Below are 25936 nucleotides of genomic sequence, written 5' to 3'. Positions count from 1 at the left end.
GCAGGACGAGGATTTCGAATATTCTTTGGTGCAGGAAGCCCTTGCTCTTCTCCTTGCTTGAGTGTGAAATTTCTGTGAATTGTCTGGAAAACTGTTCAGGGAGTGGAAGACAAAGAGAGTAACTCTGTAAAGGCAAATATCCATTGAAGATGGAAGATCTGTTAGGATTGTGGGGAAACCAGTGAAAGAGAAAGAGTGACTCTGTAAAGCTAAATATCCATTGAAGACGGGAAGACCTGTTAGGATTTTGTGGAAAACAGTTTTGGATGAGTCCCTAATACTGGGTTGGGTTTTCCAGTTTGGCTCTCTTTTTTAGAAGCAAAACAAAAAGAGAGCGAAATACCCCACAGGAAAGGAAGGGAGTTTAAGGGGGAAGGAAGGGACGAAGAGCTCCCTTCCTGCCCCATTATACCTGCCATTCTGTGTTGCCTCAACTATTTATTTATTTTTACAAGGCTAGGAGAAGTTTAATGGAAGAATTTTAAAATATCAATTATTTATTATTTTTCAAACTATATTGAATTTATACCAAGGCAAATCCCAATGTTGGATGGAAGAACAATCTTCCTACGGGTGGATGCTATAATTCCCTAAAAGTAGCTCTCATTTTCACCCCTTTCCCCTGAAATTTGAACCTATAACCTGATAGATATTAAACCCCACACAAAACAACTAATTTACACCTCATAGATTATATCAATTATTTATTTATTTATAATAAAAATATGTAAAATTATATTATTAAAAATAACTATTATAAAATTAACAACTCTATAAAAAAAAATATACTTAAAATTAGCATTGCTCAAATAGTCCACTTCCTACTAAAAACATTATACAAAATTTGTTAACATTTTTTTTTGCGTCTAGATGCATCTACTATTACAAATTCTATTAAAAAAAAAAAAAAACTCAAATATTAATTAACTTAAAAACACGTGCTTAAAAAAAGTCTTAAAAACATGAGCTTAAAAAAAGAGTGATGCCTTATTGTTTCCTTGAGTCCTATGTTGTTGAATCTGGGTTTTCTATCTACTATTTCCATGACGTCCATCATTTGTACAAGTGTGTTTTCTTCATTGCTTTTTCCTTGTAATTAAAAACATGAGCTTAAAAAAGAATGATGCCTTGTTGTTTCCTTGAGTCCTATGTTAAGAATGATGCCTTGTTGTTTCCTTGAGTCCTATGTTGTTGAATCTGGGTTTTCTATCTACTATTTCCATGACGTCCATCATTTGTAAAAGTGTGTTTTCTTCATTGCTTTCTCCTTGCAATGAAGCATCAGATTGGAAGTCAGTAATTGCATATCTTTATTTAAAATTTCTTCCAATTTTTGAGAAAATTTCATTTGGTCTTAAGAATGTTATCTTTTTTAACTTGTACAATGATATTTATGATTTTTAATATTTGCACCATTTAGTGTTAATCATTGAATTTAGTGATAAGAGAAGAGAATGGAGGCTCTATTTCCATGTGCCATATCTTTTTGAGACTTTAAGATATTTCTCAGCTCAAGCAAATTGCAATGATCCATATTTTGCATTTGCGTCGATAGAAAAGACACTGAGAATTGGTTGTCCTTTAATCTTAATTTGAAATAAATACTAGTAAATTAGTCATGCACCAAGATAAGTGGTTTCTGTCAACATGAAAATGAGCCTTTAAAATGAGACCTACCATGTAAATGGGGAGGAATTTGACTTTTCTTTGCAAAAAAAAAATAAAAAAATCTACCCATAATAAGACACTAAACAACAATGGAAAGGACATAAGATGTTAAATGAAAGTCATGTTGAACATGAAGGTGAAGCCAGGGGTTTGCCTGAAAGTTGGGCCAAAATGTTGGAATAAAGTTGAAATAAAGCAAGGGGAGAGTTTAAGCCAAGGCCACGATGCAAGTACTAGAGAAATGGTGGCCTTGAAATTATATTTCTCAAAAACTCAAATTTAAAAATATATCCACCGTGATTAGATGAAACAGGGACATGAGTAATTGTAAACCTTGCTTTTTGGAAATTCAATTGACTAAGCAACAACCAAATGAGAAATAGGTTAAGGACCAACTTGTAGAGAAATGCAAAGTATCCAAACACCCTCTTGCATGACTAGAACTAATTGCACAGTGCCTGACTTCCATTGATGAAGAGAAAAACCAATACTTCAATACCTCCCATCCACATAGTCTTGAACATGTATGAGGGGGTGTAGGGTTGCTTTTTGTTTACTACCTTGTCTTAGTGGATGAGCCTGCACATGAGTGACACATGGTGATTTATGATCAAGGTAGTTGTCATTTAATTAGGAGTCAAGTATGGCTTGCATAGTTTGGACCCTGTTTAAACGTAGCAACCCCAATTTTAGCTTTATTTCCATGTTGACCATTACATCAACTTGCTTATTATGGCTTCAAAGAACATGGAAAATAAGCTTCATGGAACTTTAAATCTTCATGATGTGTTGTATTCAGGACTGAGTTGACCTATGGTTAGTTTGGCCTCTCTTGATCATGGACTTGATAATTATATTAAGATTCTCCAAAGATGATGGTGGCCTGGGTGCAGGCGATATGGACAACCTTGCAAATCTGTTTGAAATTTCCTCAATATCAGACCAAATTTCTCCCTCTGCTTCTATTGGCGTATCAGTCATTTACTGTTAAACTGACAACCTCATGGGTTCTCCTCTGATCACCCCAATCCTTGTTATCAGCGCAATTTATAAACACAGAGCCCTTATTCTCCATCAAGACTATAATTCCAAAGGAATTATATAAAACACTATCGCGCTTTTAAATTGAGAAAACTGTGTTTTCAATGCAAAATACACAATCGGCGGGGATTTTGTTCCAAAGGAACAAAATACACTATCGGCACTTTAAACCACTGTCACGACTTATAAACAGGGTTTGTGTTAATTCTGAAGAATTACACTATTGCCGCGATAATATTCAAAGTATTGTGTTATACGCAATATACACTATCGGCCCCTTTCAACACTCCTCCTCCGATGCGATAACACATGGTGTTATAAGAGATCGCAATTGGCGACTCCACTATTCCAAAGGCCTGGCTCTTCCGCTCTGACCTAGCAATGTGATAACAATCGCAGTCTCGACAACTTATTAAAGCCTCCCTATAACGTTTCGGCTCCAGTAGTGTCGCGCTATTAGAGTTCGATGTTTTCAATGGTCTTCCACTCCACTTGAGGTTCTGCGATGCGATATTGGTTCGGACCCAATATGGGTATGAACCAAATCTAATAGAATTTCAGGTCCGAAACTATGCTCCGACTAAGTGATTTTTCGATTTCTCTGTGTAAAACAGAGTATGGCCATGAACTCTATAAAACGATTCAAGGAGTCTGCGATCACTAATATGAAGGAAAACTACCCAACAGGCCTACGCTTAAGTGTTAATTGGAAAACAACAATTGAACCACCATCAATAAATGTGGAAAACAATAGAACCAGAACTGATGCATGCATAAAATACCAATTAACAGAGAGTCATTACTTCTGATGGACAAAGAGAGGTTTTTTTTTTTTTTGTTCAGATGATAATGCTTCCGGCTCTCCCCTTTGAGAGTCTTGTTGTTTCATATTTATAATTAATAGATAAAGCCTTCTTGGCCATTATCCTTTACAAAAGCATGCTTTTACATAGAGTGATTTAAAGCGTAAAACTCTGTTACAGCTTATCCATAAGCAATATATTTAGCATGATTTATTCTTAACTCTATTCTTATCTTAAACTAGGAAACCATGAAAATTGCTAGCTAAAGAACCCCAGTCCCTTCCCTGTAGATTTTTTATTTTATTTTTGGAATATGTTTGAAGATTTTTCCCTCTAAGTCACATGCTCTTGCATCAGACTCCTGAGGACAAAATTCTTCATGGGCTCCTATCCATGAGTTCATCTACAGAATTGCCCAGTTTCTGTAGCATGTCTTCTGTAACCCAAGTAGCCTCAGCAGTTGGCAGATTCTTCCATTTTACCAAATAATGGAAGTACTCTCATCCCCTTGTCTTCTTAAACACCTTCTTGTCCAAAATTCTTTCTGGCTGCAACTCCTTTGCTGTGCGTAGTTGTTTTACGCATTCAATCTCTTGGATCTCTTGATCTTGTGCTGTATCATCTACAGTTTCACCTTCATATTTGTACAGGTCTGCAACATTAAAAATTGGTGATATCCCAACATCAGGGGGTAACTCAATCTCATAAGCATTTGCAGAAAATTTCCTCAAAACTCTGCATGGTTTAATTTTCTTGAACTTCAATTTATTATACGCCCTTTTTGGAAACATCTCCTTTTTGAGATGTGCTAAAACCAAATCCCCAGCTTCAAAGTTCACCTCTCTTCTCCTCATATATGCTCTGGTTTTATACTTGATGTTGCTATCCTGCAGCTACTGCTTCACTTGTTCATGTATTGCTTGCAATTCTGAAGCAAAATCTTCACCCTCTGCACTTCTCATCTCTTCTTTTCCCAAATTTCTTAATTCAGATATTCCTCTTGGATGCATTCCATAAACAATATGGAATTGACTCTGTCCTGTACTCCTATTAGGTGAGTCATTATCTGCATACTCAGCTTGTGCTAACACTTGATCCCATTGCTTCGGATGTTCTACAGTAAGGCTTCTTAAATGATTGCCTAAACTCCTGTTCACCACTTCAGTTTGTCCATCAGTTTGTGGATGATAGGCAGAACTGAAACTTAATTTAGTTCCCAACGTCTTCCATGGTGTCCTCCAGAAATGTCGAACAAATTTGGAATCCCTGTTTGAGACAATACTTTTGGCCAACCCATGCAATCTTACAATCTCCTTAAAAAACAAATTAGCAATGTGAGAAGCATCACTAGTTTTATAACATGGAATAAAGTGTTCCATTTTTGAAAATCTGTCCACTACAACAAAAATTGAATCATTACCTCTTTGAGTCTTTGGTAAGCCCAACACAAAATCCATACTTACCATATCCCAAGGCCTATCCAGAATTGGTAATGGAATATACAAACCTGTGTTTTGGCTCCTTCCCTTCGCATATTGACAGATTTTGCAAGTTCTCACATACTTCTCCACTTCAGATATCATTTTCGGCCAGAAATAAAATATGTTCGACTATTCAAAAGTCTTCTCTATGCCAAAATTTCCTGCAAGTCCTCCACTATGTTTTTCTTTGATTAAATTCCCCTCATAGAATAGTTTGATATGCACAACTGATTTTTCTTAAATAACAGTCCATCTTGTAAGAAGTAATCCAACCATCTACTTCTATCCATAAAAACAGGATTTTTAAAAGCCTCAAATGCCTCTTTAAAATCTGAATTGGTCTCATATAATTCTTTAAGAAAATCAAAACCCAACACTTGGATTTGACTTTCTTGAAGCAATACATTTCTCCTACTTAAGGCATCTGTAACTTTATTTGATTGTCCATTTATATGTTTCAAAACAAAATGGAAACCTTGAAGATATTCCACCCATTTAGCATGTTTCTGGCTGAGCTTTGGTTGCTGCATTATAAACTACAGTGCATGGTTATCTGAATAAAGGATGAATTCCTTTGACATTAAATAATGCCTCCATTTCTTCAATGATTGCACAACTGCGTAGAACTCCTTATCATAAGAAGAATACTTCTTTTTCGAATCATTTAGCTTTTCACTAAAATAAGCTATTGGTCGATCTTCCTGACTTAAAACACCTCCAATTGCTTCTTCATTGGCATCACACTTCATTTGAAAAGGTTTGTTAAAATCAGGCAGAACCAAAATAGGCTTTTCAGTGATTTTTTTCTTTAACAACTGAAAATTCTTTTTTGCTTCAACAGTCCATCTAAATGGATGTTTGTCCTTCTTTATGGTCGCAATAATAGGTGCATTAATCCTACTAAAATTCTTGATGAATTTTCTATGAAAGCTAGCAAGACCATGAAAACTTCTTACCTCAAAAACACTCTTGGGTGAAGGCCACTCCATAATTTCCTTGATCTTCTCTGGATCCATCTTCAGCCTTTCAATGGAAATAAAAAAACCCAAGTACACTAGCTCTTCTTTCATGAATGAACACTTCTTCAAATTCAACAATAATTTCTCTTGTTGCAGCCTTTGTAAGACATAATTCAGATGTCTCACGTGCTCCTCCTTAGACTTGCTATAAACTAATATATCGTCCAGATATATGATTACAAACTTATCAATGAACTCTTTAAGAACTTCATTCGTTAGTCTTATAAATGTACTTGGTGCATTTGACAACCCAAAAGGCATTACTCTCCACTCATACAGTCCCTCATTTTGTCTTAAAAGCGGTTTTCCACTCATCCCCTTCTCTTATTCTTATCTAATGATACCCACTTTTAAGATCTAGTTTTGAAAAATACTTTGCTCCACTCAAGCAATCCGTTAAATCTTCAATTATAGGCAAATGAAATCTGTACCTAATTGTGATTTTATTGATGGCTCTTGAATCTGTACACATTCTCCAACCTCCATCTTTCTTTGGGCTCAACACTATTGGTACTGCGCAAGGACTCAAGCTTTCTCTAATCAGCCCTTTGTCAAGCAACTCTTGCACATGCTTCCTAACCTCTTCATTTTCTATAGGAGTCATTCTATAAGCTGCTTTGTTAGGTAGACTTGCTCCAAGTATCAAATCTATATGGTGGCTGATTCTTCTAATGGGTGGTAATTCATTAGGCAAATCATCAACAATAATATCATAATATTTCTCCAACATTTCTTGAATTTCATAGGGTAAATCAGAAACTTTAGTAGAAGTCATTATTACCTTGGGCTTGCAAATTACAACAAAATTTACCTCATTTTCTTCAATCTGCTTCCAGTATTCCTTTCCTCCAAGTAACAGAGTTTTTGGATTAGTCTATTTTCCTGGTACATCTTCTTCTTGCAGAGGTAGCAACGTATGATTGACACCATCCTTTCCAAACTTGTAGGTGCTTCTTTTTCCATCATGCATGGCTCCTTTGTCATATTGCCAAGGTCTTCTAAGCAATATGTGACACACATCCATTGGCATCACATCACAAACAATTTTATCTTTATACTTGCCCACCTGGAACTTCACTTCACAATGTTCATTTACTAACCGTTGATGTCCCTTTTGCAACCATGACACCTTGTAAGGTGTTGGATGTTTCATTGTTTTCAACTTCAATTTCTCCACCACTTATGTAGAGACCAAATTATCAGTGTTGCTACTATCAATGATCATCTGGCAACATTTCCCTTGGACTTTACACACTGTCCTGAATAAAGTCTTTCTTTGTGATGGTTCAACTATCTCCTTTGCTGGCTTGAGCAAAACTTTATTAATTACCAAAGATTCTCCTCTCTTTGGTATATTTTCTTGTTCTGTCACTGCTGCTACTGGTGCTTCTCCCTCAACTGGAGCAACAATTGCATTCCTATTATTTGTTTCTGAATTCTCTCGACACTCAAAAGCTCTGTGTCCCAGTTTGTTACATCTGTAACATCTTATTTCTCTACCTCCTATTCCTCTAGAAAAACTCCCTCTGCCTCTTGCATCACCTCCTGTGGGTGCACACTGGGTTGAGTTGCTGCTAGCTCCATCTTTAGATGCTGTAGATCTTCCTCTACCACCTTCACTTCCCTTTCCTCAGAAGGTACCTCTCCCTCTGGCAGACTACTTCCTCATGAGTTTTTCTTCAGCTTTCGGTGCTATCTGATAATCTTCCTTTACTGTTTTAGGAGACAATAGACTTATCTCATCTTGAATGTCCATCCTGAGACCATTCATATATCTAGCCACCTTCTCATCTGTATCCTGGGCTTCTCCAACTCTTATGCTTACCTTGTAGAACTCCTCTATGTATTCTTTCACTGTCATAGACCTCTGACTAAGATTCTGCATCTGTCTGAACAAGGGTTGCTGATAATTACTTGGCAGAAACTTACCTCTTAGCTTTTCTACCATCCTGCTCCAATTTTTGATTGGTTTCTTGCCAAGTCTCTTCCTTTCTGCCTGCACACCATCCCACCAAAGCACTGCATGGCCTTTTAACTTGGTGACAACAAACTTCACTTTCTTCTCATCTTTTGTTTCTTCATAATCGAAGAATTTCTCCATGCCATTAATCTAGTGTATCAATTCTTCTGGATTTAATCCTCCTTCATATATTGATACCTCGGTCTTTGGCCTGGTCGTGGATCTCAATATTTACTGAAAGAACCTTATCTTAGGAGTAACTGCTACAACTTCCTCCTCTGCAGCTTCAACCTCAGGTTCATTAACATCTCCATCATCTATATTTCTTCCTGTTGTTAATGCATCCAATCTAGCTTGCATCTATTGCACAGCTTCCATTACTTCAATGTTTGCAACGGGCCATCCTCTTCCACCACGTCCTCGTTCTCTTCCAAAACTGAAAGCCATAATAACTTTCCTTCTCCTTTTGATGAGATTCAATCCAATGTTAGCTGGTTGCTCTGATACCACTAATGGTGCCCTAGGTGCAGGCAATATGGACAACCTCACAAATCTGTCTAAAATTTCCTCAATATTAGACCAAATTTCTCCCTCTGCTTCTATTGGTGTATCAGTGATTTACTATTAAACTGATAGCCTCATGGGTTCTCCTCTGATCACCCCAATCCTTGTTATCGGCGCAATTTATAAACACAGAGCCCTTATTCTCTATCGGGACTGTAATTCCAAAGGAATTACAGAAAACACTATCACGCTTTTAAATTGAGAAAATTGTGTTTTCAAAAAGAACAAAATACACTATCGACGCTTTAAACCACTGTCACAACGTATAAACAGACTTTGTGTTAATTCCGAAGAATTACACTATCGGCGGGGTAATATTCAAAGTATTGCGTTATACACAATATACACTATCGGCCCCTTTCAACACTCCTCCAATGCGATAACACGTGGTGTTATCAGAGATCGCAATTGGCGACTCCACTGTTCCAAAGGCCTGACTCTTCTCGCTTCGACCTTGCGATGCGATAACAATCTCAGACCCGACAACTTATTAAAGCCTCCGTATAACATTTCGGCTCCGGTAGTGTCACACTATCGGAGTTCGGTGTTTTCAATAGTCTTCCGCCCCACTTGAGGTTCTGTGATGCGATATTGGTTCAGACCTAGTATGGGTATGAACCAAATCTACTAGAATTTCAGGTCCGAAACTATGCTTCGACTAAGTGATTTTTCGATTTCTTTGTGTAAAACAGAGTATGGCCGCGAACTCTATAAAACAATTCAAGGAGTCTGCGATCGCCGATATGAAGGAAAACTACCCAACAGTTCTACGCTTAAGTGTTAATTGGGAAAACAACAATTCAACTACCGTTAATAAATGCGGAAAACAACATAACCAAAACTGATGCATGCATAAAATACCAATTAACAGACAGTCATTACTTCCGATGAGCAGAGAGGTTTTTTTTCTAGATGATAATGCTTCCGGCTCTCCCCTCTGAGAGTCTCGTTGTTTCTTATTTATAATTAATAGATAAAGCCTTCTCGGCCATTATCCTTTACAAAAGCATGTTTTTACATAGAGTGATTTAAAGCGTAAAACTTTGTTACAACTTATCCATAAGCAATATATTTAGCATGGTTTATTCTTAACTCTATTCTTATCTTAAACTAGGAAAGCATGAAAATTGCTGGCTAAAGGACCCCACTCCCTTGCCTGTAGATTTTTTATTTTATTTGCGGAATATGTTTGAAGATTTTTCCCTCTAAGTCACATGCTCCTGCATCAGATGACTAGATAATGGATGTGTTTTTCCATTGCTAACCTTAGCCCCCAAAGTATCAAATAGGCTTCAATATAGTTATTAGAGAATGCTCCTAAGCCCCAGGCATACACAATTCTAGTTTTCCTATAAGATCTATGAAGACACCCCCTTGGGCTTATTGCCCCTATATAACACCAAGTTCATAACCAATATTTTATTCAAATTGTTTTATAAATTCCTTAACATTTTTCACATCTAAATTCACCTTAAAAGCTTGATTAACTTCCCAACATCTTTTATCATAGATTTATAAAAATTTTAATTTTATTAGATTGCAATTTAGGAGAAGTTTAGGAAAGAGAGTAGAGGTTAAAGTTTTAGAATTATTTTAAAACTGAGTAGTTTAGTTCTTTATTTATAAATATATATTCACACATCTCATTTCGTAAGTGATGAAGGGAAAAGTAAGCACATACTCTTGCATGTTGATATCTCTTTTTGTCACACACACAAACAAAAATTTCATAATTTTTTATTCTAATTAAAGATGAAAATTACATTTATAGGTGCTTGAAATATGTTACAAATGCAAGGAAGATACAATGGAATATTTCATTGACAAAAATAAAAGTGCATAATTGATTTACATATCATTTCTTACCTTGTAAAAAATAATCTTCAATTCTTCCTTTATTCCCTTTCTTCTAACTTTATGCCATCTTTGTGAAGAAAGATACACATTGTCTACCCATAACTTCGAAATTGGGATATTAGGAAGTGAAGAGAGGGCCAATTTCTTATTGGAATAATAGGTGTCAGTTTCATGAAATCAGTTCACGTCCCTAGAAGAGTTAACAAGTACAACTTCCATCCTTGAGGAGGAATTCCTAATATCCTTAGCTTTTTCTTTATCATTTAAGACAAGACAACATTCCCCAAGCAACACTTTTGGATAACTACGATCAGCCTTCTCATAATCTTGTGTTTGTTGATTCTCTTAATCCTTTCCTCTTCTTCAATGGGTAGAATTGTCTAACTTTTTTATTAGATTTAGCCCCTTTTACACCTAAAAATTGAGCTTGTGCATGAGAACACGAATCTTGTAAATGTGTTAGAAGATGACAAATTTGACATCAAAACATTATATCTCATAATCCAAGACTTGAGCCTAACTCAATACTTTCCATTTGTAAATTATTTTATTTTTTTAATTTTAAAGTGAATTTACATACCGAAAAGAAGAAAGGTTGAATAAAGAAGTATAATTATTTTAACAAATAAATATCCATATTATTTAAAGGTATTGTTTAATGAGGTCACAATTTTGCCTAGGTGGTAAAATTCTTGCAGGAATCTACTGATTTTTTTTTAAGAAATCTAATCTTGAAAGTGTTTGAATCTTTTTTTTTATATTTTATGGTCGAAATGGATTCACCACCATTAAAAACTCCTAGGGCACCCAAAATCTTGAAGTTTGATAGTTATACCTTGAATTTCAAAAAATTTCTGCCGAATTTTTTAAAAATCCTACGAGAATTTCCATTGTTTTCCAGGCGAAATCGTGACCTCGTTAGACTATAGCTTATTTAAATACAATTCAATTTTCCATTGATATTGAACAACTTATTAATCTCTTATTTCTTGTAAATTTATATTGAATCTTTTAAACATTTTAAAGAAGAAAGTTTATATATATTAACAAATGTGTATTTTTGAATTGCTCTCACAAATAATTGAGAGCAAGTAACACTTTTGTTTAATGAATCTAAGCTTCTAAAGACCACCCCTCATTTGATTAATAATAATAATATAATAAGTTTGCTAACTAACTCATATATATATATATATATATATATATAACTCTTTTGAAGCGATATCCATACAATATAGTGGACAAACTAAATGTCACAGAATAAGTAAATCTTATAGCAAAGGGCCTTTTTTTTTGTCTTTTTGTCATAAATTTGATAAGGATTTGGCAAAAATTTCAAGCATGGACATAGTTTCACCATGATCCAAGTTTCATGAATAAGAAAGTATGTCTTTAAGGGTTTTGTCGTACTTTAAATAGACCCAAATTAATGATAACTTTGACTGCCTATATTATCAAATTATAACAATGTTAGAATTTTTTTGTCAAATTAAATGCCCCCTAGTGTTATTAAATGCCCCCTAGTGTTATAGCTATACAACCAAAATTTACAATATTACTATTCTAAGAATTTGTATCTACAAAACAAAATCTCCATAAATTTTATATCTTATCCATATATAAATATAAATAAGATGAGACAAAATTAAATATAAAAAGCCAAACAATTTACAATTTTAGTATTCTAAGAATTTGTATCTACAAAACAAAAATCTCTACGAATTTTATATCTTATCCATATAAGAATATAAATAAGATGAGACAAAATTAAATATAAAAAGCCAAATTGAAGTTGAAACTCGTTATTTTACAATAAGATGAAAATTATGATCCTTTTAGGTCACTCAGAGTTGTTTTTCAATGATAGTAATATATCTATAATTCAATGTTTTGTACACATTAATTTTGAAGTTGTTGAGAGGCTTCCTTCTAATTTCTTTAATAACCAATTGGTGTAAAACATCATTCATCTCTCTCCTTAATGTAGTTTTCCAATTATTTAACAATGTTTAATGTCATCTTGGTGGATGCACATAAGTATATGAGTTCTTCTCTAGAGTTGTTGTTAGCATTGATTTAGAGCCATGTTTCTCCATGATGTTATTGAACTAGGCTTAAATGTTAAATAAATTTAGATGTTTGTTGTAGATTGAGTAGTGTGAATACTCTAAAACTTGGTTTGAGAGTAATGTTGATGTCCATAATGATGATAAAATTCTATGAATGGCAATGGTGATATAGAGGGATGTAGGTGATGGATTATGGAAGCTTATGGCATGGAGTAGGGTAGGAGAGATAAGTACAATTGAGGGGATATGTGAAGGATGATGAAGAATATCATTGCTTAAAGTTAAGAAAAGGCGGAGGAAACATAAAAGCTACTTTGAACATGTTGCAAAAATATTTGTTCTCTAGGGTTTAAGGTTGTATCTCTCAATGAAATCAAACTTAAATGGAAGAATAATAATAATTCCTCCCAATTACTCAAAATCTGATCCACATGATATATTAAAATTAAATACAACTATTATTTTTAATAAAAATATTTATATTAACTTATAATACATTTTTAAATATAAAATTTAAATTAAAAGAAATAATAATTAACTAAATTTAATTTTGTATAATAACCACCATCATCATTATATAAATCATATCAAAATAATTAAATAAAAAAACTTTGTAAACTTTAATTATGTAACTATTGTAAAATTTTGTGAGTTATTAATTCTTTTATTTTTATAATGTTTAATTATAAAATTGAGTTTTAAAATTTTGTGATTTATTAATACTTTTATTTTTATAATGTTTAATTATAAAATTGAGTTTTTAAAACATATTTATGTTATTGAAAAAGTCTATTATTTTTTTTATAAGTTTTAGTTTTTAAAACGTATTTATGTTAATTAAAAAGTCAATTATTATTATTTTTTTATAAGTTTTAAAGGTTTTATTGATCAATTTGAAATTAAATACATTATATATAATTATGGCTTTTTCTCTGGCACAATGTGCCTTATATTGACATGAGCATAGTTGAGATGTATGAAATTAAAAATAGCAAAGGAGACATAGAGGAGCGGAAGAACTAATTACTAGACAAAATCACCTAATTTGGGGCAGGTCCTTGGAGCAACTTTTCTTTCTTTTCTTTTTCAAAACCTTAACCCAACCTTCCAAAAACATGTTTATCAAAGTGATCTGAAGATTATCATTGCGTACTGAAGGAGGATCCTTGTCATAGTCCGAAGAAGCCGACTCATGAGCTCGTTTCAATGCACCATAAGAAGGATTATTATTTACTATCTTTGTGCTTGTTGAGGGAGCATGGTTCATAATAGGATCCTCAGGAGGCTTTTGAAGAGTTGAAGTTTGAACCTTGTGCATCAAATGCATTTCATCATTAGATCCATCATCATCTTTGTCTGAATCAGAGAAAGCCTTGCTCTCTTTTGAAGAGTTGAAGTCTGAACCTTGTGCATTGAATGCATTTCATCATCAGATCCATCATCATCTTTGTCTGAATCAGAGAAAGCCTTGCTCTCCATAGGAGGTGGGTCATAGGGCTTCCAACTTTTAGCTATGGAATTACGAATGTTTTGCTTCTCGTTAGATTTGAGCAAAGGGCAAGAATTTTGTAAATGGCCTTTTTGATGACAAAAGCAACAATGAAAAGTGATATTCTCATAGTCCAGAGCCCGGGTCCAATGAAAATCCCCTATTTTTAAATTGATCTAGTCTGGAAACCCTTTACTGATATTGATTTCAACTTAGATTCTACCATAGGTGTAAAAGCCAAGCTTCCATGGGAACATTAGTGGCAAGGAAACGACCCAGGGAGTTTCCAGTGCCCTTAAAGACTGAGTAGTGCCACAAGTAAGTAGGTAGATTAGGAAGTCAAAACCATATTGGCAGTTTGGTAATGATGGTTGTGGAAGGGTCAAAATCTAGAAACCAAGGAGTTATGAAAAGTCTAGCATTGCCTAGAACTAGGGCCCTTTAGATAAAACCTTTTGGTAATCTTCTAAATCAAAAAACATGACAATGAAGAAGCCCTTGGAGTAGAAAATAACCTTGCAATTCTTGGTCCATGAAGAATAGATCCATTGGTAAAGATCGACCGAGTGGGGCCATAAACAATTGAAACAACATATAAGAGTTGTCTGTGCATAGATTTGATGGAGTTCCTTAAGCCCAAGGTGAGAGATTTCTAAGGAGGGAACTTCATCAAATTTTTCGACCAAAAATGACCCAAGAACTGCTTGAGACTAAGATGCCTTTGGGGAGCGCTGAGCATGGACAACATCTTTATAAGAAAAATCTCAAGAGGAGGAAGACTTGCCCACAGCCCCCCTCATAAATGAAGGGCCATATAAACAATAATATATTTACCAGTATTATAGACTGAAAGAGGGGAAGAATCATCCAACTACTTACCTTCGAAAAGTTGGCATTGCATAATAAAGGGAATACCTACCTAGAGCTCAAGTGAAATCTTGAGATCTCGTACCAGATATGTGGAACAGACCCCAAGGAGCAACGAACACCTAGAGAGAAGCTTGACAAGGATCTAAAAAATAAAATTGAGGAATCCAGGGCCTCACAAATATCGGGAATGTTAGTAAATATGAATCACTAGCCTTAGTTTGGGGGAATGAGGAACATAACTGCAAAAAATTATCCAAAATGATCTTTCACTAATGAGAATTGAATGGAGAGTGAACTTGCACCAGATCGATTGAGAAAAGGCCTTCAGACGTGTCATCAACGACTGCAACACCAACGATAGAGGCCAGCTCGAAGGTCACTACAGGAGAGCCAGGGATGGCCTCTGAGACTGCAAGAGGATTGGGTTTGGCCTCAATTGCGCTGACAACATCAGTGATAGATTTATCAATGACAATAATTTCTAAAGAGGTATGCACACTGTAAACGCTAACAAAGCGAATATTATCGAAAAAAGTCATTGACTTTAAAACTAAAAATGATATTAATATATTTTTTTAGAAAAATATTTTGTTTCATATTTTAGAATAAAGCTTCATAATTTTAATTTATTATTAGATAATATTAAGCACATAGTATAACTATTAGATGTTTTTATTTGTAGTCTCCATAGAATATTCTAGAATATCTTAATAGTAGTCACATATGAAAAGTTGAGATTTATTTCAATAGTTGTGTATTTTCCATTTTTGTTTAAATTGATTAATTAAAGAAATGTCATATAAATATGAGTTATGGTCTTTTTGAATATGTTGTATTAGTAGAATCTCCATGCTAAAATAATAACGAATTTCAATGGTTATATATATATATATATATATATAATTCTTTTTATAATAATAATAATAACAATAAAGTTATAAGGGTCAAAAAGCACATTCTATAAACTATTATGAGAGTGATATGTAATTTTGTCCTTTGTAAAATTGGCATGTATCCTTTTAAACAAAATTAAAATATGTTAAATTATGGTATGTTCTATGCTTAGATCAATTTATTTTTTTTCTTCTTATTAGCCACAGATTAGCAATCACATATACATTAAGTAGAGTGCAGATAGAACATTAAACGATCAACAGAAAACAAGCCAAGACAAGAGACACAAGATGTGGCGGCTAGCCAGGGACAAACCCCAATGCGGGGAAACCCTTTGATCAAATTTTCTTTTATCTTCAATAGTTTAGCAAAGAGAAATAGTGCAAAATCAGAATTCTGTAATTTTATATTAGCAGCAGCAGACCCTAGATCAGCAAAGTCAAACTTGGTCAAATGAGTTGAAATTGACCTCCAATATGCTTGGTCAATTTCCGGTCAACTAGCCCTCTAACAGCTTGAAGAAACAACCCTTGAACAACCCAAAAACACAATCAAACTATTGTTGACTGAAGTCAACTTATTGCCCAAAACTAGGGCAGTCAATGCTGGTCAAACCTGTGGACGCATTGCCTCAATTTTTGTGCCAAAATCTACGGCCTGCCTAGGAGAGGCAGCCACACCAAAATTGCACCCTTGATGAGTCAACGCAGGTCAAAGAGACCTTCAGCAGTTTCTGTGTCCTTTCAGTGTCCACCTTGCCCTAATGTGTCCTCCTTCCCACGTGTGAGTTGTTCCTTGTATAACCCAAAGCTAAGGAGAGAGAGAAGAATGAGTGAGATGAGATGATAAGAAAATGAATCAACCTCTCTTGTATTTATATGATTCACTGGGCATGTGTGCCACACATTTAACTGCTGGTTGACCTTGACAATTTGTCAAGTAAATACAAATAAATTCATATCTCCATAAATACTTGTCGAAATCGGATGATCTTTAGATCAATCGTACAAATCTCGACAAGAGGAATCTAGGAAAAATATCAGCTACCATAAATGAGGTGACCCACATGGAGTTTGGCCCTAGTTTCCAATTTTAACACTCCCTCTCAACTAGGGAGAACTCCATTTGCAAATCATCTAACCATCGCTACTATCCCAGCCATCAAATGCATTGCCCTGCACTGCTTGGCTCTGCTCTGCTCTGCTCGAACTATGAAGAAGAAGAAATGATCGAGGATGTATCATACCATCCTCCATTGACCCGAAGTCAGTCTCAGAGTGTGTCATACCACTCTCACTGATCCCAGATCAATGGAGGTCATCCTAGCATAGGGAGTACGGTAGATATAACGATGCGTCGATCAATCGTACTACTAATGGTTCCTAACCCCATTTCCCTACTCATTGATCAAATGAGAGGTACTTCCCATGAGTCCCAGACTGCATGGGTAAGATGCCTCGATAGGAGAACTAATCATCCTGTCCACAGGAGAACGAATCATCCTGTCCAACAGTCACCACAGGAGAACTAATCATACTGGCCCACAGGAGAACTAATCATCCTGTTCAACAGTCGCCATAGAGAACTAATCATCCTGGCCCACAGGAGAACTAATCGTCCTTTTCCACAATCGGCACGAAGAACTAATCATCTTGGCCCACAAGAGAACTAATCATCCTGTCCTACAGTTGCCACAGAGAACTAATCATCTTGGCCCATAGGAGAACTAATCATCCTGTCCTACAGTCACCACGGGGTGTCACAGGGGAAGGTTGAACCTTTCACCCTGTACATAGTGCACCACCAGGGAATGGTGAGTCGCCTTATGGTCGCATGTCACTCCAAGAAGTACCCCGCGCCCCCTAGAGCTCATAGAGCTCAATACATCATACTCGACCCTCATAAGAGGGTCTCTGAATGACACCAAGTCGTTCTCGAAAATTCAAGAATTTGACCTTTCCTAGGGGCTTTATCAAAATGTCGGCAACTTGTTCATTTGTACTGATATGTTGGAGCCTTATTGCTCCTCGCTGCACCATATCCCGAATATAGTGGTCCCTGATATTGATATGCTTGGAGCAATCATGAAACACAGGATTCTCCGATAAATGAATCCCGCTCTGGTTGTCAGACAAGATCACGGTGGTATCCAATGTAAATCCAAACAACTCACTGAAGAGCTTTCGTAACCAAACCGCCTCACAAGAGGCCATACTAGCAGCAATGTACTTTGCCTCGGTGGTGCTCAAAGCCACCAACTTCTGTTTCCTGCTCATCCAAGATATCGAGGCAGATCCCAAAGAGAAATAGCACCCGAAAGTGCTCTTTTGGTCCACCTGACTGCCTGCTTAATCAACATCGGTATATCCATGTAGTCTGACATCTCTGACAGTGTATCTCAACCCATGAGTGATTGCACCACGAAGATATGTCAACAGATTCTTGGCACCAATCCAATGTGAGTGGTGAGGCTCAACCATATGTTGACTCAACGTGTTGACTGCAAAACATATATTCAGACGAGTTCACCAAGAACATCAATGCTCTGATGAGTTGACGATACTCGATAGCATTTCGTAAAACAAGTCCGGTAGCACTACTGCTTAACTTCTTAAAGTCAAGCTCCATCGGGGTAGTCACAGGCTTGCAGTCCACCATACCGAATCTCTCCAATATCTTCACCACATATTTTCTTTGAGATAGGAAAATCTCCCCTGGCTTCTGCCAGACTTCTAGTCCTCGAAAATAGTACATCAGTCCTAGATCCTTCATCTCAAATTCAGAAGCCAACTCCCTCTTACATTTGTGAATGAGAGGGTCTGCACCTGTTAGAAAGAGGTCGTCAACGTATAGCACCAGTATGAGAGGATTGCCATCTTCAACCTTAAAGGTTAGGGTCGGCTTCACTCCTAGTGAATCCCAGCTTCATCAAGGAGCTATAGATCCTCTCATACCACGCTCGGGGTGCTTGCTTCAGCCCATAGAGGGCCTTTTTCAACCTGCACACATGAGATTCTCGATCATAAATCTCAAATCCTTTAGGGTGCTCCACATAGACCTCCTCTTTGATCAAACCATGCAAGAACGTAGTGTTGACTTCCATCTAATGTAGGTTCGATCCTTGTGAAGCAGCAAGGGCTATGATCGAGCGGATGGTGGTATATCGGGCAACAAGTGCAAATATCTTGTCATAGTCTATACTTTCCTTCTGAGATAAGCCACGAGCGACAAAACGAGCCTTATACTTTTCCGCACTTCCATCAACTGCATGCTTTATCTTGTAAAGCCATTTCAAAGTGACAACTGCTTTGTCTTGGTGTCTAAGGACCACATTCCCAAACATCGTTTTTCATGATGGACTCATATTCCTCAGTCATAGCATCCTTCCATACTCTATGCTTGACAGCTTTCGCGAATGACGAAGGCTCATTTTGGATGATCGTGCTCATGATGGTCAAGTATCCCTGATACCTGGTCGGCGTCTTACTTTCCCGGAAGATTCCCCTGGGTGCAATGTGCCCTTCAGCATCATCAAGTGTAATATTCCTAATTAGCCATGGCTAATTGGAATATTCAATTTTTGCTCAATTTTGCCTTCTATAGTTAGTTATGAATAAAAAGGTGAGTAAAGGGTGACATAACTCACTTTCAGAATAAAGTCACTCCCTAGTAGCACAACGTTGTAACTTAACTGGGAGCCAAGGGGGGCCAAAGGACCACGTAGAGGAGGGGCCCACGTAGACACTTGGAGGGACTGCGCAGATGGATAGGAACACGTGGCAAGAGGGGGGCTACATTGGAGAAGGTTGGCTTTAGGGTTTGAGAGGGGCCAACGCTATAAAGGAGAGAGGAGCCTCCTCATTTTGTCATTCGATTATGTGCATTTGAGCTAGTCACTTCGACTTAGAGCACGCTGGCTGTTTAGCTAGTCTGCAACACTGTTTAGTGCATTGAGTGTCTCCGTTCGGAGATCTCACCCTTAGCCCGAGGGACTTCGCGTGCCTGCTCGGGCAAGGTATTTCCATCAGTATTTTTGCAGTAGTTTCATGAGCATTTTGGCAAGAGGATGGAGCATCTTGGATGATTGCGCAGTCTTGAGAGGGATGACGCAGTTCTTTCTGGCAAGAGTTCTGGATTGAGGTTTTGTAGGGGGATTTGTGCTGGGAGATTGAGCAAGGGATCAACCCTTGCATATTGGAGGATTTTGGTTGAGTTTCAGGTAGAGTTTTGGTGGGTTTATTTCAGTGGCATCGCAGAGCCTTAAGGGATTGCGTGGGTCCTCAAGGGGGCGGTTTTCAGGGGTTGACCATTTCAGAAAAGCTTTGGGTTTTTCTGGGTTTCTTGAGTAGAGTCCGATTCCAGAGTTTTAGCATTTTCTAAGGAGGGGAACAACCCCAAATCCTCATTTGATTTCCAGCAGCAGCAATAGCACAATAGTTCTCCAGCAGCTTGGACGCAGTTCAGAGAGAGGCCATTCCTTTGCTATTTTGAGTGTATTTCTTCACTTTCCTTGTGTAAGTCGAGGTGCCATCTTTTTTATCACCTCCTGTACTCATTCTATTACTCAGTATAATAAAATGGCTTAGCATTTCTCTCTGCATTTCTTGAGTATCTACTTATATTTCTTGTTTACATTATTATATGTTGTACCACTGTTATTTTCATCACTTTGAGCTTCCTGGTTATTATATCATTTGTACATATTTGGTTGGAGTTTGCTGGGGTTTGGGGAATATCTCTAAAATGAGATATTACAGTGGTATCAGAGCATAGATCTGGCTCAGCCTGTGGAGGTAGCAATCTATGACACCGGGGGAAAAGCCCTACATTTGTTACAGAGGTAGGAGATACAAAGACATTGGGCGTAGGTTGGAGAACACCTACGGAGGGGGAGACTGTGTTCCAGTGGTGGACGTAGAACATGAGGAGCCTGTGGTGGACACAGAACAGAAGGAACCTGTGGTGGACGTAGAGCAGGAGGATCTTATGGCAGATGAGGACGGGAAGAGATTTGCGGACATGCTCCTCAAATCAGTGCAGGATCTATCGAGGCAGATTGAGGTGATGGGGCAGAGATTCATGGCAGTAGAGGCTAGACAACGTGAGAGCCCATGGGTTTTCCAAGTCGGTGAGGGATCGGGTGCATCCCACCATTTGCCAGAGCAGCGTGATACTATTCAACAGGTGGCCTCACATGCCCCTACACGCTCTACCATGCCCACTTTCTTAGGAGCAGACACAGGGGCCGGAGCCCAGTAGGAGGTAGAGCCCGATCATATGGGCGATTATTTTGCAGAGTACCAAGCCTATGGGCAGGAGTTTAGGGAGGCTCTCTCATTCAGAGACTTTGTTCAGCTCCAGCGGGATAGTAGACCCCGCGACCATCACAGAGGATACTGGCATTATCATGATGGTGGCACCCACCGTGAAGCTAGTAGATTCCACTTGCCTACATTTGATGGTTCATCAAACAATTCGGCAAAGTCTTGGGTGGAGAAGCTGGACATCTATTTCCAACTTAACTAGATGTTGGAGGCAGAAGCCATCAAGGTAGCGACATTACATTTGGATGGTGAGGCCCAGGATTGGTGGTTCCATGGGATGGTTACACTTGGACACTCCACAGTGACGACATATGCCGAGTTCACTAGGAGATTGATGGAGATATTTGACCGAAGGGATCCAGAGCAGCACTTTGTTGAGCCGACGAGGCTCAAGCAGACAGGGAGCCCAGAGACTTACATTGCAAACTTCTTGAGGGTTTCAGTGATGGTGCCAGATCTATCCACGGAACGAAGGATCTACATGTACGTTGAGGGGTTAGCAGAGCCACTTCGGGGTTTAGTCCGATCCACTAGACTAGCCACACTCCAGGATGCTATTAGCAAGACTCGGGATTTACAGGATGTCTTACCCAGGACCTGGACACCTCACCCCCAAAGACAGGCTTTCCAGCCTAAGGGGAAGGATGTGAGGATTCCGCCTCCAAAGGGGAATCCAGGACGAGTGCAGATTGACGATGATGCCAAGAGGGAGCTGAAGAAGAAGCGATTGTGCTTTACCTGTCAGGAGCCGTGTGCACCGGGACATAAATGTGTTGCTGGCAAAGCACATTTATCGAGGTCTTCTTCGAGAGCAGCGGGGAAGAGGATGAGGAGGATGATGAGGAGGCAGGAGATAGTCATGTCGTGCAGGGTCCTTTGCCACCTCCACCGCTAGCAGCAGGTGGTGCAGCTTTTGCACCTACCCCTTGCAGCATTGCGAGGAGTTCCCAAGTATTTGACGCTACGTGTATGGGGGACAATACGTGGCCAGCGAGTATCAGTTTTGGTTGAAAGTGGGGCAACCCACAACTTCATCGATGCACAGATGGTTGAGCGGAGAGGTATACAGACAGAGAGCTTCGATGGGTTTTCAGTTTTGGTCCCAATGGATCAGACCATGATGTGTGCTCGTTATGTTCCAGAGCTATCAGTGACGATGGGCACCTATACACTAACTGACCACTTTTTCGTGGTCGATATTCCGAACACCAACATGATACTGGGTGTTCAGTGGCTTATCACTCTAGGGAAGGTCACGACAGATTGGAAGACCCTAGAGATGGAGTGGGATGATGAGAAGATAGGGAGGCATGAGAAGATACGGGGACAACACACATATCCGCCTCAGATTGTTTTGTCTCATCGGATGGAGGCAGTCTTCAGGAAGGGAGATGTAGAGTGGGCAGTGGAGCTGCGTGCATCAAAGGCAGGGACTCCAGGGCAGATGGTACATCCAGAGATACAGTCCATCCTTGACCAGTATGCCATAGTGTTTGGGGAGATCCCGCCGGGACAACCACCAGACAAGGGGTTTGAGCACACCATTGAGCTTGAGCAAGGCATATAGGTAGTGATTACTACCCCCTATAGGCATCCCAAGGCCTATCGGGATGAGATTGAGTGGGCCATTTAGGAGTTGTTGGCTCTTGGGCACATTCGGCCGAGCACGAGTCCTTTTGCTTCTTTCGTGGTGTTGGTGAAGAAGAAGGACAACACATTGAGGATGTGCATTGACTACAGGGCCTTGAACAAGAAGACACTGAAGAACAGGTACCCCATACCCAGGATCGATGAGTTGATGGATGAGTTGAGAGGAGCACGGTTCTTCTCGAAGATTGATTTGAGATCTGGGTACCATCAGATTCGCGTGAGGGAGCAGGACATTCCCAAGACTGCCTTCAGGTGTCACTATGGGCACTTTGAGTTCTTAGTGATGCCCTTTTGGGCTAACCAATGCCCCCTCTACATTTCAGTCCTGCATGAATCACATCTTCTGCAGTCACTTGAGGAAGTTTGTGTTGGTATTCTTTGACGATATCCTCATTTATAGCAGGACTTGGGAGGAGCATCTCCAACACATTGAGACGGTGTTGTGTATCTTGCAGGAGCAGCAGTTCTATGCCAAGCTCTCCAAGTGTGAGTTTTGGTTGACGGAGATGTTGTACCTGGGGCACATCATAGCTATTATATACCTAGGGGGGATAATATGGGGTACCAAGGGAGGTACCCAAGGTAATAATGTAACAATGGGATGGACCATAGTAATGAATAAGGTGGTTAATTCATATCATGTAATGGGCCCAGATCAGAATTTGAGGGACTTGTATAAATTTGATGGCTTTCATCTAGCCAAATGGCTAACACGAAAGGAGAACACTCCACAAGCCATATGCCTTTTTATACAATATTCCTTGACAATCTCTCCATGTGGAGTCTCTAGCCTCTATATAGGCCTCATACATACAATACCATGGATCATTACCATGGTTCCCTCATACCATCGAACTAATACCATGGGCCTGTTACATTATTACTAACTACTTGTGGTCCCTTACATGATATGGATTAACCGCCTTATTTATTACTATGGCCCATCCCATTATTACATTATTACCTTGGGTACCTCGCTTGGTACCCCATATTATCCCCCCTAGGTATATAACAATAGGGGTGGACGGAGTGAGAGTCCACAAGGAGAAGAACAGGGCCATCAAAGAATGGCCGAAGTCGAGGAACGTGACAGAACTCCAAGGATTCATTGGCATTTGTACTTATTACCGGAAGTTCGTCAAGAGTTTCTTACAGCTTGTTGCACCCTTGACAGATCCGACGAGGAAGGGGGCATTCAATTGGTCAGATACAGCGCAGCGTGCCTTTGACTTGCTCAAGGACGTTATGAGCAGCTGCCCAGTGCTTGCATTGCCAGATTTTATGCACCCATTTGTTTTGGAGTGTGATGCGTCGAGAGAGGGGATCGACGCAGTATTGATGCAGGGAGGCCACCCTATAGCCTATGAGAGCCGGAAGCTCCTTCCGCACGAGAGGTTGTATTCTATATAAGACAAGGAGATGCTGGCCATCATGCATGCATTGGCCAAGTTCCGGCAGTATTTAGTGGGTAACAGGTTCAAGGTGAGCACTGATCACAACAGCGTCAGGTTATTTTTGGAGCAGAAGCAGCTACAGGAGAGGCAGCAGAAGTGGATCAGTAAGATCCAAGCATTTCACTTTGACATTGAGTATGTCAGGGGTAAGAACAACGTGGTAGCAGATGCCCTTTCACGTAGACCAACCACGTTGTCTCTTATGAGCTTGGACACAAAGTGGAGGGCTCGACTTTTAGTAGAGTATTCGAAGGACAGGTTTGCATGTGATGTTCTGGATGGGCAGGTGGCAGATGACAGGTACAGGGTGGTCGATGAGATCATCTACTACAGGGACAGGATATTCTTGACTGAGGGATCTCAGCTCAAGAAGAAGATACTTCGAGCTTCACATGATTCACCATTGGTTAGCCATCAGGGGTTTACCAAAACCTACAAGGCCATTAGAGAGAGGTTATCATGGAAGGGCCTCAAGGATGATGTACTCCAGCATAGCCGAGAGTGCGATGTTTGCCAGAGGAACAAGGGGGAGATGAGCCATCCCGCAGGTTTATTGTAGCCTCTTCCCATTCCGGAGGGGAAATGGGAGTGTATTTCGATGGATTTCATCACAGGGTTGCCCGTGGTACAGGGCAAGGATTATATCTTTGTCGTCGTTGATCGACTGACAAAGTATGCACATTTTTTTGCCATATCTGCACACTACACAGCAGCACAGGTAGCCGAGCTGTTCTTCTGAGAGGTCTTCAGGCTACATGGTCTTCCTAAGACCATCATCAGTGACAGGGACAGCGGTTTCATGGGCAGGTTTTGGCAGGAGCTTTTCCTGTTGGTGGGGACGGAGTTGACATTGAGTACCAGTTATCACCCACATACAGACGGGCAGACAGAGATAGTTAACAAGTGGCTGGAGAGCTACTTGCGCAACTATGTTAGTGGGCAGCAGCGAGCATGGCTGAGATGGCTACATCTGGGGGAGTACTGCTACAACACTACACATCACATGTCCATTGGTATGTCACCATTCTATGCTTTTTATGGGTATCATCCTTTATCTTTCACTAACGTGATGTTTGGTGATAGCAAGGCTCCAAGAGCCAAGATTTGGATCCAAGAGAGTCAGGATATTCTCCGAGCTCTCAAGGATAACATGGCTACAGTGCAGAACCAACAAAAGTTGTATGTTGACAGGGGTCAGGTGGAGAGACAGTTTGAGGTAGGGGACATGGTCTACCTACAATTACAGCCATACCGACAGTCGTCATTGAAGCAGAAGGGGGCTCAGAAGCTCAAGCCCCGCTTTTATGGGCCATACAGGGTGATACGTAGGATTGGACAGGTTGCATATGAGTTGGAGCTGCCCCAAGGCAGCAAGATTCATAACGTTTTTCATGTATCATGCCTGAAGAAGGCATTGGGGTAGTAGGTGATAGTGACAGATGAGCTACCACCCATGGATGATGAGGGGCATTTGGTGTTGCAGCCAGAGGCTATTATTGATACCAGGGAGAGGCAGCTGCAGAGCAGGACAGTCCGGGAATTGCTTGTGAGGTGGAAGAATTTACCGGATGAGGATGCCACTTGGGAGAGCGAGAAAATTTTGCAGCATCCATCACTTTAGTTGCTTGAGGACAAGCAACATTTTGTCGGGGGACACTGTAATATTCCTAATTAGCCATCGCTAATTAGAATATTCAATTTTTGCTCAATTTTTCCTTCTATATTTAGTTATGAATAAAAAGGTGAGTAAAGGGTGGCATAACTCACTTTCAGAATGAAGTCACTCCCTAGTA

General features: G+C 39.0%; 1 protein-coding gene across 3 annotated transcripts in view; it reads left to right on the top strand.

The window, feature by feature from the left end:
• LOC149216790 (putative CoA ligase CCL7) overlaps positions 1-25936 on the top strand; it is a 242721-nt gene that overhangs the window by 124185 nt on the left and 92600 nt on the right. The window lies entirely within an intron of this gene.

The sequence above is a fragment of the Pinus tabuliformis genome, chromosome 1_1, assembly GCF_031772625.1.
Source record: "Pinus tabuliformis cultivar Carrire ecotype Pingquan chromosome 1_1, CPIR1, whole genome shotgun sequence".
Lineage (NCBI taxonomy): Eukaryota > Viridiplantae > Streptophyta > Pinopsida > Pinales > Pinaceae > Pinus > Pinus tabuliformis.
This window is presented reverse-complemented; position numbering and strand designations above follow the sequence as displayed.